Source organism: Phyllobates terribilis, unplaced genomic scaffold (genome assembly GCF_046119375.1).
Source record: "Phyllobates terribilis strain yellow unplaced genomic scaffold, ASM4611937v1 Scaffold_11__3_contigs__length_659146591, whole genome shotgun sequence".
In the NCBI taxonomy this organism is placed as follows: Eukaryota; Metazoa; Chordata; class Amphibia; order Anura; family Dendrobatidae; genus Phyllobates; species Phyllobates terribilis.
In genome coordinates, this window is record NW_027362771.1 from 407,147,883 (window position 1) to 407,163,557 (window position 15,675).

The window sequence follows — 15,675 nt, forward strand, 5'->3', positions numbered from 1 at the left end:
AGTGTAAAGGATTTATCAAAAAAAATAATAGTGTTTTCATGCACCGTCTCTTTAAAAAAGCCGGCCGGCAATTCAGCATCTGTACCCAACAATTTAGAATAGAAGGAATAGAGAATCACACATAGATTAGATAGATAGAAACATGTCAGTCACATATATATGAAGTACAGTGACAGTGTTGCTTACTGTACTTGTCATTTAGTGTAAAGGATTTATTAAAAAAAATAATAGTGTTTTCATGCACCGTCTCTTTAAGAAAGCCGGCCGGCAATTCAGCATCTGTACCGGACAATTTATAACAGACAGAATAGAGCTTCACACATAGATTAGATAGATAGAAACATGTCAGTCACATATATATGAAGTATAGTGATAGTGTTGGTTACTGTACTTGTCATTTAGTATTAAAATAAAGGATTTATTATTAAAAAAATTGGCGTGGGGTTCCCCTTAATTTTAGGCTCTAGCGGAGGTTAAGCAGACAGCTGGGGCAGATGTTTGAAGCCTGGGAAGGGGGTAATACCCACGGAGCTTCCCAGGCTACTAATATCAGCCCCCAGCTGAATACATAGCCTTTACTAGCTATTAAAATGGGGGACCCCCCCAAAAAAATGACGTGGGGTCCCCCCTAATTTAATAGCTAGCAAAGGCTAGGCAGACAGCTGGGGGCTGATATTAATAGCCCAGGAAGGGAGCCATGAATATTGGCCCCCTCCCAGGCTAGAAACACCAGCCGTCAGCCGCCCCAGAAATGGCGCATTCATAGGATGCGCCAATTCTGGCACTTAGCCTCGCTCTTCCACGCTGCCCTGGTGCGGTGGCAGGGGGTAATAGGGCTGGGGTTGATGTCAGCTTATAATGCCAGCTGACATCAAGCCCAGGTTAGTAATGGAGAGGCGTCTATAAGACACCCCCATTACTAACCCCATAGTCAAAGTTAAAAAAAACACAAACACCCAGAATAAAGTCCTTTAATTGAAATAAAGACACAATTCTTTATTGTTCTAAATTAAACCATACTTACCGTCACACCCATTCCAGCTGAAGCCAACGATCTCCTGTAATAAAAATAAAATAATAAAGCAACCTCATCCTTACCTTTCCATGGTTCCCACGACAGCTTCAGCTCTGCTACATCTAGATGACAGGCTGGACCGCAGCAGAACGCCGCCATCCAGCCTGTCATCCCGCAGACACTGAGAAGAGCAGGCTTGCTTGCGCTCCACATTGTCTCTCTGTGACGGCATAAAGATGAGCCGAGGTCATGTCCAATGAACTCGGCTCACCTCATGCACGTCACTTACAGCGTGGGAGAATTCTCACGCTGAAGCGCTGAGTGCAGGAGAATTTTCCCACGCTGTCAGTGAGGTGCATGAGGTGAGCTGAGTTCATTGAACATGAGCTCACCTCATGCACGTCACTGACAGCGTGGGAGAATTCTCCTGCACTCAGCACTTCAGCGTGAGAATTTTCCCACGCTGTCAGTGACATGCATGAGGTGAGCCGAGTTCATTGGACATGACCTCGGCTCATCTGGATGCCGTCACAGCGAAACACTGAGGAGCGCAAGCATGCCTGCTCTTCTCAGTGTCTGCGGCATGACAGGCTGGATGGCAGCGTTCTGCTGCGGTCCAGCCTGTCATCTCGATGTAGCAGAGCTGAAGCTGTCGTGGGAACCATGGAAAGGTAAGGATGAGGTTGGTTTATTATTTTTCTTTTATTGCATTAGATCGTTGGCTTCAGCTGGAATGGGCGTGATGGTAAGTATAGTTTAATTTAGAACAATAAAGAATTGTGTGTTTATTTCAATTAAAGGACTTTATTCTGGGTGTTGTGTTTTTTTTAAATACTTTACTAGAAATTCATGGCGGTCATGTCTAATACTGGCGTGACCCTATGAATTTTGGGCTTGGGGCCAGCTGATAATACCAAGCTGGCCCTAACCCCTTTATTACCCAGTGAGCCACCGCACCAGGGCCCTGGATGAGTTGGGTACAGCGCCAGAAGATGGCGCTTCTATGAACGCGCCATTTTCCGGGGTGGCTGGGGACTGCAATTTGCAGCGGGGGGGGCCCAGAAAGCTTGGGCCTCCCTGCGCTGCAGATTCCAGCCCCCAGCTGCCTAGTTGTACCTGGCTGGACACAAAAATAGGGCGAAGCCCCACGTATTTTTTTTTTAATTATTTCATGAAATTCATGAAATAATTAAGAAAAAAAGGCCTTCCCTATATTGTTGTGTCCGGCCAGGTACAAATAGGCAGCTGGTGGTTGGGGGCAGCCCATTCCTGCCTGCTGTACCTGGCTGGACACAAATATAGTGCGAAGCCCCACTTCAATTTTTTAAAATTATTTCAGGAAATTCATGGAATAATTAAAAAAAAATTGACCTGGGGCTTCGCACTATATTTGTGTCCAGTCAGGTGCAGCAGGCAGGAACGGGCTGCCCCCAACCACCAGCTGCCTATTTGTACCTGGCCGGACACAACAATATAGGGAAGCCCTTTTTTTCTTAATTATTTCATGAAATAATTTAAAGAGAATTGACGTGGGGCTTCGCCCTGTTTTTGTGTCCAGCCAGGTACAACTATGCAGCTGGGGGCTGGAATCCGCAGCGCAGGGAGGCCCAAGCTTTCTGGGCCACCCCCTCTGCAAATTGCAGTCCGCAGCCACCCCGGAAAATGGCGCGTTCATAGAAGCGCCATCTTCTGGTGCTGTACCCAACTCATCCAGGGCCCTGATGCGGTGGCTCACTGGGTAATAAAGGGGTTAGGGCCAGCTTGGCATTATCAGCTGGCCCTAAGCCCAAAATTCATGGGGTCACGCCAATATTAGACATGACCACCATGAATTTCTAGTAAAGTATTTAAAAAAAACACAACACCCAGAAAAAGTCCTTTAATTGAAATAAACACACAATTCTTTATTGTTCTAAATTAAACCATACTTACCGTCACGCCCATTCCAGCTGAAGCCAACCTATGAATGCGCCATTTCTGGGGCGGCTGACGGCTGGTGTTTCTAGCCTGGGAGGGGGCCAATATTCATGGCACCCTTCCTGGGCTATTAATATCAGCCCCCAGCTGTCTGCCTAGCCTTTGCTAGCTATTAACTTAGGGGGGACCCCACATCATTTTTTTGGGGGGGTCCCCCATTTTAATAGCTAGTAAAGGTTATGTATTCAGCTGGGGGCTCATATTAGTAGCCTGGGAAGCTCCGTGGGTATTACCCCCTTCCCAGGCTTCAAACATCTGCCGCAGCTGTCTGCTTAACCTCCGCTAGAGACTAAAATTAAGGGGAACCCCACGCCAATTTTTTTTAATAATAAATCCTTTATTTTAATACTAAATGACAAGTACAGTAACCAACACTATCACTGTACTTCATATATATGTGACTGACATGTTTCTATCTATCTAATCTATGTGTGAAGCTCTATTCTGTCTGTTATAAATTGTCGGGTACAGATGCTGAATTGCCGGCCGGCTTTTTTAAAGAGACGGTGCATGAAAACACTATTATTTTTTTTAATAAATCCTTTACACTAAATGACAAGTACAGTAAGCAACATTGTCACTGTACTTCATATATATGTGACTGACATGTTTCTATCTATCTAATCTATGTGTGAAGCTCTATTCTGTCTGTTATAAATTGTCGGGTACAGATGCTGAATTGCCGGCCGGCTTTTTTAAAGAGACAGTGCATGAAAACACTATTATATTTTTTAATAAATCTTTTACACTAAATGACAAGTACAGTAAGCAACACTGTCACTGTACTTCATATATATGTGACTGACATGTTTCTATCTATCTAATCTATGTGTGAGGCTCTATTCCTTCTTGTCTAAATTGTCGGGTACCGGTGTATGTCGCTGCTGAATTGCCGGCCGGCTTTTTTAAAGAAAGTGTCTTCTCAGCAGTTTGTCAGCTTTTGGACACCTTTGAAGGTGTTTTCTATGTATTTCTATGTGTTTTTGTTTGCCTGCCATTGGTTTTAACAGTGTTCGACGGTGTTCTAAGGTGTTCGACGAACAGTTCGACGAACAGTTCCTCGAACATCCCGGTGTTCGACGAACCGAACCGAACCCGAACACTACGGGGGTGGCTCAACACTACTGATAAGCGCACTCGCCTGACAATACTGACAAGCTGACCCTTATCAAAATGAACAAGGGCTGGATTGGGCCAGACTACTCATCACCACCAAATGACAGCAGAGTAGCATAAAGTCAAATCCACTGTGTTATTTCGGCAGGTGCATTCACACGCACCGCTTCACACCTACACATGGGTATACGCTTCTTCATTTTGGATGTTTTGTGTTCTCCTCCTTATCCTCAGCCTCCACCACCACTATACCACCAGGGTGACCGTGGTCCATATTGCCATTATTGAAAGTTCCTCCGTCCTTATTTTTGTCAGGTTTTGCTTGGAAGGCGTAAGCAAAGACTGTGGGAGACCCACTCCCCAATAATGGGAAAAATATTTTTAAGATGCTGTACTGTATGGCTCTAGTAAGGGGCATTAAAATCGTCTTTTTAAGTTACTGAGACCTCCACCACTTTTCCAAGGGGCGTTCAAACCGTCTTGTTAAGCTACTGCGACCTCCTCGTCTCTTATGAGGGGCATTAAAACCGTCTTGTTAAGCTACTGGGACCTCCACATCTCTTCCGAGGGGCATTAAATGTGTCTTGTTAAACCACTCTGAACTCCACAGCTATTTGAAGGGGCATTGAAATGTTGTTTTTAATTAACTCTAACCTCCACGACTCTTCAAACGGGCATTGAATTTCCTCCTAATTTTTGGCAGCTTTTGCTTGGAAGGCATAAGCAAAGACTATGGGAGACCCACTCCCCAATAATGGGAATAATGTTTGTAATATGCTGTACTGCATGGCTCTAGTAAGGGGCATTGCAAGTTCCTCCGTCCTAATTTTTGGCAGCTTTTGCCTGGAAGACATAAGCAAAGACTACGGGAGACCCACTCCCCAATAATGGGAATACTGTTTGTAATATGCTGTACTGCATGGCTCTTGTAAGGGGCATTGCAAGTTCCTCCATCCTAATTTTTGGCAGCTTTTGCTTGGAAGGCATAAGCAAAGACTATGGGAGACCCACTCCCCAATAATGGGAATACTGTTTGTAATATGCTGTACTGCATGGCTCTTGCAAGGGGCATTTCCAGATCCTCCATCCTAATTTTTGGCAGCTTTTGCTTGGAAGGCATAAGCAAAGACTATGGGAGACCCACTCCCCAATAATGGGAATAATGTTTGTAATATGCTGTACTGCATGGCTCTTGTAAGGGGCATTGCAAGTTCCTCCATCCTAATTTTTGGCAGCTTTTGCTTGGAAGGCATAAGCAATGACTATGGGAGACCCACTCCCCAATAATGCTAATAATGTTTGTAATATGCTGTACTGCATGGCTCTTGTAAGGAGCATTGCAAGTTCCTCCGTACTAATTTTTGGCAGATTTTGCTTGGAAGGCATAAGCAAAGACTATGGGAGACCCACTCCCCAATAATGGGAATAATGTTTGTAATATGCTGTACTGCATGGTTCTTGTAAGAGGCAATGCAAGTTCCTCCGTCCTAATTTTTGGCAGCTTTTGCTTGGAAGGCATAAACAAAGACTATGGGAGACCCACTCCCCAATAATGGGAATAATGTTTGTAATATGCTGTACTGCATGGCTCTTGTAAGGGGAATTGCCAGTTCCTCCGTCCTAATTTTTGGCAGCTTTTGCTTGGAAGGCATAAGCAAAGACTATGGGAGACCCACTCCCCAATAATGGGATAAATGTTTGTAATATGCTGTACTGCATGGCTCTTGTAAGGGGCATTGCAAGTTCCCCCGTCCTAATTTTTGGCAGCTTTTGCTTGGAAGGCATAAGCAAAGACTATGGGAGACCCACTCCCCAATAATGGGAATAATGTTTGTAATATGCTGTACTGCATGGCTCTTGTAAGGGGAATTGCCAGTTCCTCCGTCCTAATTTTTGGCAGCTTTTGCTTGGAAGGCATAAGCAAAGACTATGGGAGACCCACTCCCCAATAATGGGATAAATGTTTGTAATATGCTGTACTGCATGGCTCTTGTAAGGGGCATTGCAAGTTCCCCCGTCCTAATTTTTGGCAGCTTTTGCTTGGAAGGCATAAGCAAAGACTATGGGAGACCCATTCCCCAATAATGGGAATAATGTTTGTAATATGCTGTACTGCATGGCTCTTGTAAGGGACATTGCAAGTTCCTCCGTCCTAATTTTTGGCAGCTTTTCCTTGGAAGGCATAAGCAAAGACTATGGGAGACCCACTCCCCGATAATGGGAATAATGTTTGTAATATGCTGTACTGTATGGCTCTTGTAAGGGGCATTAAAACCGTCTTGTTAAGCTATTGCGACCTCCACCACTTTTCCAAGGGGCATTCATACCGTCTTGTTAAGCTACTGTGACCTCCACCACTTTTCCAAGGGGCATTAAAACCATCTTGTTAAGCTACTGCGACCTCCACGTCTCTTCCGAGGGGCATTAAAACCATCTTGTTAAGCTACTGTGACCTCCACCACTTTTTCAAGGGGCATTCAAATCGTTTTGTTAAGCTACTGTGACCTCCACCACTTTTACAAGGGGCATTAAAACCGTCTTGTTAAGCTACTGCGACCTTCACGACTCTTCCAACGGGCATTGCATTTCCTCCTAATTTTAGTCAGCTTTTGCTTTTCAATGCATAGGCGAACACTAAGGGAGACCCACTCCCAATAATGAGTAGAAGGTTTTTGTACACTGTAATCCACGTCTGTTTCAAGGGGCATTGCAGTTCCCCATAATTTTTGGAAAGACTTCCATTCACTGCGTAGGCCAACAGTGCACAGGAGACCCAGTTGCTATAAACGGAAAAAATGGTTTAGTTAAGGCCCTCTGACCTCCATGTCACTTCCAAGGGGCATTGGAGTGCCTCTAAATTTTTGGTAGGCATTGCACTCACTGTATGCCCTATAACTGTGTAGCCGAACTGCTCCTTTTGGTACAGAAACATATCCTACAAAACATTTGTGGTTGACTTGCCTGATATTGATGAGAATGGTCCCTGTTCCTCCTGCTCTTTCTCCTTTGCCACCACCTCATCCATCATTTATCACCTGAAGCTTTGCTTTAATGGGAGTCATAGAACTGGGATAGTAGCAGGAAAACATCAAGCAATCTTCGGAGGAGGAAGGATATGCGCCAAAACGCTGACCACCTCAGGCCTTGCCGCTACTACATACATGCGCTTGCATTCTAAGAAAACAAAATGCAGCAACGGGGATAATAGAAACAACTACACAAAAGTAGATATAGATACCAGCAGGTGTAGTTCTATAGAAACTTAAAACTTAACGTTTAATACCATTAGATAAAATATATGCCAAATGCAAGGACCTAAAAACACACAGTTTGACTGCCTGTGGTATATAATAACCAAGAGAACTTCCATATATTGTTACTTCCAGAGATATAAATATATGTCATATAAGCATATTACATCTCTAACACAAACCAGGGAAGGAATGGCAAATAAGAAAAAAGATAATGAAGCCCACAGTACACTATAATGAAGCCCACAGTACACTATATCAACTTATTGTACCCCAATATGTGGGAACATGAAGGCATTCACCCTGAGATATGGGAACATGAAAACACTCGCCCCATCAATGGTGACCATTTAACTCTGCTATATAGAAATGGAACATCCTCACCAATTTTGATGACTGTCCATGCTCTCGGATCTCAGAGGGGGCTCCATATGATGGTGGTGAACCAAAATTCATAAGGTCACCAAACCAAATACCGCTCCCCAGATGCCGCTCCCGACGCGTTTCTTAGCCTTAGCTATTCATCAGGGGAAAGAAGAAAGAGGACATGCGGTATGCACGCTGCCCAAAGTCGCGCAGCTCATTCACCAGACAGCGCTACTTCATGCTCTATTAGATCCTCTTTTGAATCCTAATCGCGCTCTGTTCATAATCGTGTCACTTCCGGTTCCGGTCACCTGACATCCGGTATGTGGAACGCAGATGCCGGCCGTGACACGCAAACGTCACTTCCGGTATGCGCGTCATAGACAGGGAAACATCGCACATAACGGAGCGATAGCTAGGGGACACGCAGGATCACCAGCCGGCATCCTGCTTTGGATGTCACCATAAAAGGAGTCTCATCCATGAATATCCCAAGCCATGGAAAGTGTCCAGAACATATAATAACTGGCACTTATCCTGGCAACATACCATATGTACCGCGGTATATATAAAGCACGCGTTCATTTTACCCCAGTGGTTAGAAGGCTGGAAATGCTTCATAGGTCCAGAATCGCACAGTGAAGCTACGGCCCAACCCCAAGAGCGCACTTAAGCCCAAAATAGTAATGAAAGAAAAATGACAAAAACAGAAACAGAAAAAAATATAAACAGAAAAAAATATAAAAAAAAGGAAGGAGAGGGGTATGAAGGGATATGAGGGAACAATGGAGAGGGACCGCACCTCATAGATTTGGAGAGTTAGAGGAATGTATGTAGGGAGCCAGGGGACCTATAAACATCCCTATTCAGCACCTGAAAAAATATATCCCTACCTGACAGTGGAGGTTGGCACCCTATAAACCTGCGCAAATGGCGCCCCCACTCCTCGACGGCTGTCCCTACACTCCTCTCCCTAATTCACCCTATATCTATAGGAACGGCCTGTAGGACAGCTGCTCGTTGAGGCCGTAGGGAGCCGTTGTCCGCATTCTGAAGATCCACTTCGTCTCTCTTTGCAGTATCAGTTTGTCCCAGTCGCCCCCTCTTGGTGGGGCCGTAACTTTGTCAATTCCCATATAGCGTATTATATCCCTACTGTTCGGATGTACGTTATTCACGTGTTTTGCCAGGGGGGTATCTCTTTTCAGGGCGATATCTCTTTGGTGCTCTCCTATTCTTCTTCTCAACTCTCTCTTTGTCTTCCCTATATATTCCATTCCGCAGACACATTTAGCCATATAGATAATTCCCTTCGATCTACAATTAATGAAATGTTTGACAACAAATGTTTTTCCGGTGACATTACTTATGAAGTCTTTCCCTTGCGTAATAACTTTGCATGATACGCATCCACTACATCTAAAACAGCCAGTTATGGAGCTTTTCAGCTTTTTGTTCCCCATATGGCCCATATAGTGACTATGGACCAATCTGTCCCTAAGGGATCTGCCCTTTTTATATGTAATCATAGGTCTTGAGTCAACCATGTTACCAATATCCTCGTCCATTAATAGAATCGGCCAATGTTTTTGTAATATCCTACGGACTGTATACGACTGATTAGTGAAAGTAGTGATGAGTCTGCAGAAGGTGTTGTCCTTATCCACATTTGGGGATGAGTGTAAAAAGGAAGAGCGGTCCCTGGCCAGAGTCCCCCCATAGGCCTCAGCTATCACCTTCTTTGGGTAACCCCTCTCATGAAATCTCTGACAGAGATCGGTGGCCTGGGCTCTAAAAGTGGCATCGTCCGAGCAGTTCCTCCGGACCCTCATGAATTGCCCCTTCGGTATGCCCCTCTTAAGTGGGGCTGGATGGTTACTCTCCCACCTAAGGAGGGAATTCGAGGCAGTTTTTTTCCTATATGTACTGGTCTCTATCTCCCCATCCTTTCCTATCCGTATCAAAATGTCCAGAAAGGGCAACTCCTGGGGGCCAAACTCAAAAGTGAAGTGTAAGTTAAGGTCATTATGATTAAGCCTTTCTACAAGGTTTCCAAAGGATGTTTTGTCCCCATTCCACAGAACTAGGACGTCGTCGATATATCGAACCCATAGCAAAATGTTTTCACCCCCTTCAATAGGGATGTCTCCAAAAACCACGGTTTCCTCCCACCAACCCAGGTATAAATTGGCATACGATGGGGCACAAGGGCTCCCCATCGCAGTACCCCTGAGCTGGTGGAAGTACTTCCCACCAAAAAGAAATACATTTTTGGTCAGGCAAAACTGAAGGGCCTTCATCACAAAGTGATTGTGTCGCTCAAATTGTTTGCCTCTCCCCATAAGGAAAAAACGTATCGCCTCCAGACCCCTATCATGGGGAATTGAGGAGTATAATGACTCCACATCAATGCTAGCCAAAGTCACGTCTTTGTCAACTGTCATACCTTCTAGTTTTCGAAGCAGGTCATTGGTGTCACCGACAAATGAGTTCAAGCTTATAACAAAGGGTTTAAGTACCTTCTCCAAATATATTCCCAAATTTTGCGTTAGGTTATTAATTCCCGATATTATGGGTCGTCCTTTCAGTGGATTCAAGCCCTTATGTACCTTTGGGAGACTATAGAAGGTAGACATAACTGGATGGATTGGACAAATAAAATCTCTCTCCTGTTTACTTAGGGTACCATCCCTCATGGCCTCATTTGCCAATTCCTCCAACTCTTGGGAGAATCTTTTCGTGGGATCCGCCTTTAATGTGCTGTAGCACTCCTTAACGTTGAGTATAGCACTGCACATCAGGTAGTACTCACTGGTATCCATGATCACCACGTTACCCCCTTTATCTGAAGGTTTTATGGTGATATGTTCATCATTTTCTAGTGACCTCAATGCCTGCATCTCGCAACGAGTGAAATTGTGTCTAAAGCGTCTGGAATCATTTTCCAGGTCCCTCAAATCTTTAGTCACCATGTTCAAAAATACATCAATGGGGCTCAGATCACTCTGTGGAGGTGGCATTTTGGTGCTTTTCAGTTTCAAATTGGTGAATGGGCCATTCCCCTCAAGGTTAGGATCCACATCACCGAGGTGAAAAAGGGTTCTAATATCAGGTAAAAGTTCTTCACGAACCCCCAGATCCGCGCATGCCTGTTTATCAATCTTAATATAGTGCTTGCGCCACTTCAACTTGCGCACAAATAAATTTACGTCTTTTATAATCTCAAAAGAATTGTAGTCTGTTGTCGGTACAAAAGTCAGACCCCTATTCAAAACCTCCAGTTCTACAGAGGTGAGGCTTCTCGATGATAAGTTTATGATTTGGGGATTCATAATGTCGGTGTGGGGGTACTCAGATTGAGGCGATTGCGTAATGGATAACCCTCCTCTAAAAAAAGCCCAGAGGGGGATCTCCTATTACTAATGTTTCTGCCACGAGTCCTACCGCCACCTCTTCCCCTCTGTCTACCACGATATGATTTGGGTCTGACCTCTGACTCTGAAAAGTCAGTGTCAGTAGACGAAATATCTGTATCTGGGTATCTTGGGCTCCTATTAGAGAGGAAATTATAGGCCTTATTTTCCTTGAACTCTTGTAGATCTTTAATAAAAAATTTGTGCTTCCGTTCCTTCAGATGATATTGAAATCTTTCTATTGTGTTCTGAAGTAACGTTTCCTTAGCATTAAATTCAGGTTCCAAGGAAAATTTTTTTGTTAATTCCACTTGTGTTCTCAATGATTCATTCAAAGCGGCTAATGTAATCCTCTCCTCATCTAGGAGCAATTTCATGAATCGTAAAGAACTCGCGGTCGCCTCTTTTTCCCAAAGGCCCAGTAGGGTCTGACTCCTGTACCGAAAAGAAGGGAACAGAGTGATCCGGAGGTTCCTCGGGACGATGCCTGCCCTTAAATAATTCTCAAGTGTTTGTACCTCCCACCAAGATGTGATCTGCTGTTTGTAGATTTTTGTTAATTCTCTAAAGGCGGCCGAAAAGGTGGGGGTGTATTTTTTTTGGGCAAAAGTGCGCTCAGAAAAGACCTCTTTGGCCTCAGTAGCCCACTGGCTGGTATCTATTCCCACTGACAGAAAACCAGCCATACCACTTATATTTCAAGTATCAAAATGCAGCAACGGGGATAATAGAAACAACTACACAAAAGTAGATATAGATACCAGCAGGTGTAGTTCTATAGAAACTTAAAACTTAACGTTTAATACCATTAGATAAAATATATGCCAAATGCAAGGACCTAAAAACACACAGTTTGACTGCCTGTGGTATATAATAACCAAGAGAACTTCCATATATTGTTACTTCCAGAGATATAAATATATGTCATATAAGCATATTACATCTCTAACACAAACCAGGGAAGGAATGGCAAATAAGAAAAAAGATAATGAAGCCCACAGTACACTATAATGAAGCCCACAGTACACTATATCAACTTATTGTACCCCAATATGTGGGAACATGAAGGCATTCACCCTGAGATATGGGAACATGAAAACACTCGCCCCATCAATGGTGACCATTTAACTCTGCTATATAGAAATGGAACATCCTCACCAATTTTGATGACTGTCCATGCTCTCGGATCTCAGAGGGGGCTCCATATGATGGTGGTGAACCAAAATTCATAAGGTCACCAAACCAAATACCGCTCCCCAGATGCCGCTCCCGACGCGTTTCTTAGCCTTAGCTATTCATCAGGGGAAAGAAGAAAGAGGACATGCGGTATGCACGCTGCCCAAAGTCGCGCAGCTCATTCACCAGACAGCGCTACTTCATGCTCTATTAGATCCTCTTTTGAATCCTAATCGCGCTCTGTTCATAATCGTGTCACTTCCGGTTCCGGTCACCTGACATCCGGTATGTGGAACGCAGATGCCGGCCGTGACACGCAAACGTCACTTCCGGTATGCGCGTCATAGACAGGGAAACATCGCACATAACGGAGCGATAGCTAGGGGACACGCAGGATCACCAGCCGGCATCCTGCTTTGGATGTCACCATAAAAGGAGTCTCATCCATGAATATCCCAAGCCATGGAAAGTGTCCAGAACATATAATAACTGGCACTTATCCTGGCAACATACCATATGTACCGCGGTATATATAAAGCACGCGTTCATTTTACCCCAGTGGTTAGAAGGCTGGAAATGCTTCATAGGTCCAGAATCGCACAGTGAAGCTACGGCCCAACCCCAAGAGCGCACTTAAGCCCAAAATAGTAATGAAAGAAAAATGACAAAAACAGAAACAGAAAAAAATATAAACAGAAAAAAATATAAAAAAAAGGAAGGAGAGGGGTATGAAGGGATATGAGGGAACAATGGAGAGGGACCGCACCTCATAGATTTGGAGAGTTAGAGGAATGTATGTAGGGAGCCAGGGGACCTATAAACATCCCTATTCAGCACCTGAAAAAATATATCCCTACCTGACAGTGGAGGTTGGCACCCTATAAACCTGCGCAAATGGCGCCCCCACTCCTCGACGGCTGTCCCTACACTCCTCTCCCTAATTCACCCTATATCTATAGGAACGGCCTGTAGGACAGCTGCTCGTTGAGGCCGTAGGGAGCCGTTGTCCGCATTCTGAAGATCCACTTCGTCTCTCTTTGCAGTATCAGTTTGTCCCAGTCGCCCCCTCTTGGTGGGGCCGTAACTTTGTCAATTCCCATATAGCGTATTATATCCCTACTGTTCGGATGTACGTTATTCACGTGTTTTGCCAGGGGGGTATCTCTTTTCAGGGCGATATCTCTGACAGATTGGTCCATAGTCACTATATGGGCCATATGGGGAACAAAAAGCTGAAAAGCTCCATAACTGGCTGTTTTAGATGTAGTGGATGCGTATCATGCAAAGTTATTACGCAAGGGAAAGACTTCATAAGTAATGTCACCGGAAAAACATTTGTTGTCAAACATTTCATTAATTGTAGATCGAAGGGAATTATCTATATGGCTAAATGTGTCTGCGGAATGGAATATATAGGGAAGACAAAGAGAGAGTTGAGAAGAAGAATAGGAGAGCACCAAAGAGATATCGCCCTGAAAAGAGATACCCCCCTGGCAAAACACGTGAATAACGTACATCCGAACAGTAGGGATATAATACGCTATATGGGAATTGACAAAGTTACGGCCCCACCAAGAGGGGGCGACTGGGACAAACTGATACTGCAAAGAGAGACGAAGTGGATCTTCAGAATGCGGACAACGGCTCCCTACGGCCTCAACGAGCAGCTGTCCTACAGGCCGTTCCTATAGATATAGGGTGAATTAGGGAGAGGAGTGTAGGGACAGCCGTCGAGGAGTGGGGGCGCCATTTGCGCAGGTTTATAGGGTGCCAACCTCCACTGTCAGGTAGGGATATATTTTTTCAGGTGCTGAATAGGGATGTTTATAGGTCCCCTGGCTCCCTACATACATTCCTCTAACTCTCCAAATCTATGAGGTGCGGTCCCTCTCCATTGTTCCCTCATATCCCTTCATACCCCTCTCCTTCCTTTTTTTTATATTTTTTTTTTTATATTTTTTTCTGTTTATATTTTTTTCTGTTTCTGTTTTTGTCATTTTTCTTTCATTACTATTTTGGGCTTAAGTGCGCTCTTGGGGTTGGGCCGTAGCTTCACTGTGCGATTCTGGACCTATGAAGCATTTCCAGCCTTCTAACCACTGGGGTAAAATGAACGCGTGCTTTATATATACCGCGGTACATATGGTATGTTGCCAGGATAAGTGCCAGTTATTATATGTTCTGGACACTTTCCATGGCTTGGGATATTCATGGATGAGACTCCTTTTATGGTGACATCCAAAGCAGGATGCCGGCTGGTGATCCTGCGTGTCCCCTAGCTATCGCTCCGTTATGTGCGATGTTTCCCTGTCTATGACGCGCATACCGGAAGTGACGTTTGCGTGTCACGGCCGGCATCTGCGTTCCACATACCGGATGTCAGGTGACCGGAACCGGAAGTGACACGATTATGAACAGAGCGCGATTAGGATTCAAAAGAGGATCTAATAGAGCATGAAGTAGCGCTGTCTGGTGAATGAGCTGCGCGACTTTGGGCAGCGTGCATACCGCATGTCCTCTTTCTTCTTTCCCCTGATGAATAGCTAAGGCTAAGAAACGCGTCGGGAGCGGCATCTGGGGAGCGGTATTTGGTTTGGTGACCTTATGAATTTTGGTTCACCACCATCATATGGAGCCCCCTCTGAGATCCGAGAGCATGGACAGTCATCAAAATTGGTGAGGATGTTCCATTTCTATATAGCAGAGTTAAATGGTCACCATTGATGGGGCGAGTGTTTTCATGTTCCCATATCTCAGGGTGAATGCCTTCATGTTCCCACATATTGGGGTACAATAAGTTGATATAGTGTACTGTGGGCTTCATTATAGTGTACTGTGGGCTTCATTATCTTTTTTCTTATTTGCCATTCCTTCCCTGGTTTGTGTTAGAGATGTAATATGCTTATATGACATATATTTATATCTCTGGAAGTAACAATATATGGAAGTTCTCTTGGTTATTATATACCACAGGCAGTCAAACTGTGTGTTTTTAGGTCCTTGCATTTGGCATATATTTTATCTAATGGTATTAAACGTTAAGTTTTAAGTTTCTATAGAACTACACCTGCTGGTACCCATTCTAAGAAAACAAAGCAGATGCTAACTTCTATCATAATCATCATGCTCCTCGCCTTGGCACTCTCAACTCCCCTGATGGAGAAGCCAGGGCCCACCGGAGGAGTCTGGTTCTCTCGTGGGCTCGTCCAATGCTGTCCTAAAGCAGGCCAGGCTAAGAAAAGTGTGTGGAAGGTGACAGGAGAAATAGGGGCAGCTGGGGACCGTTAATGGACACCTGGCCGGCGGCGGCTGGGGACTGAGTATGGATACCAGGCCGCCGAAGCAGCCATGAGGTAGTGGC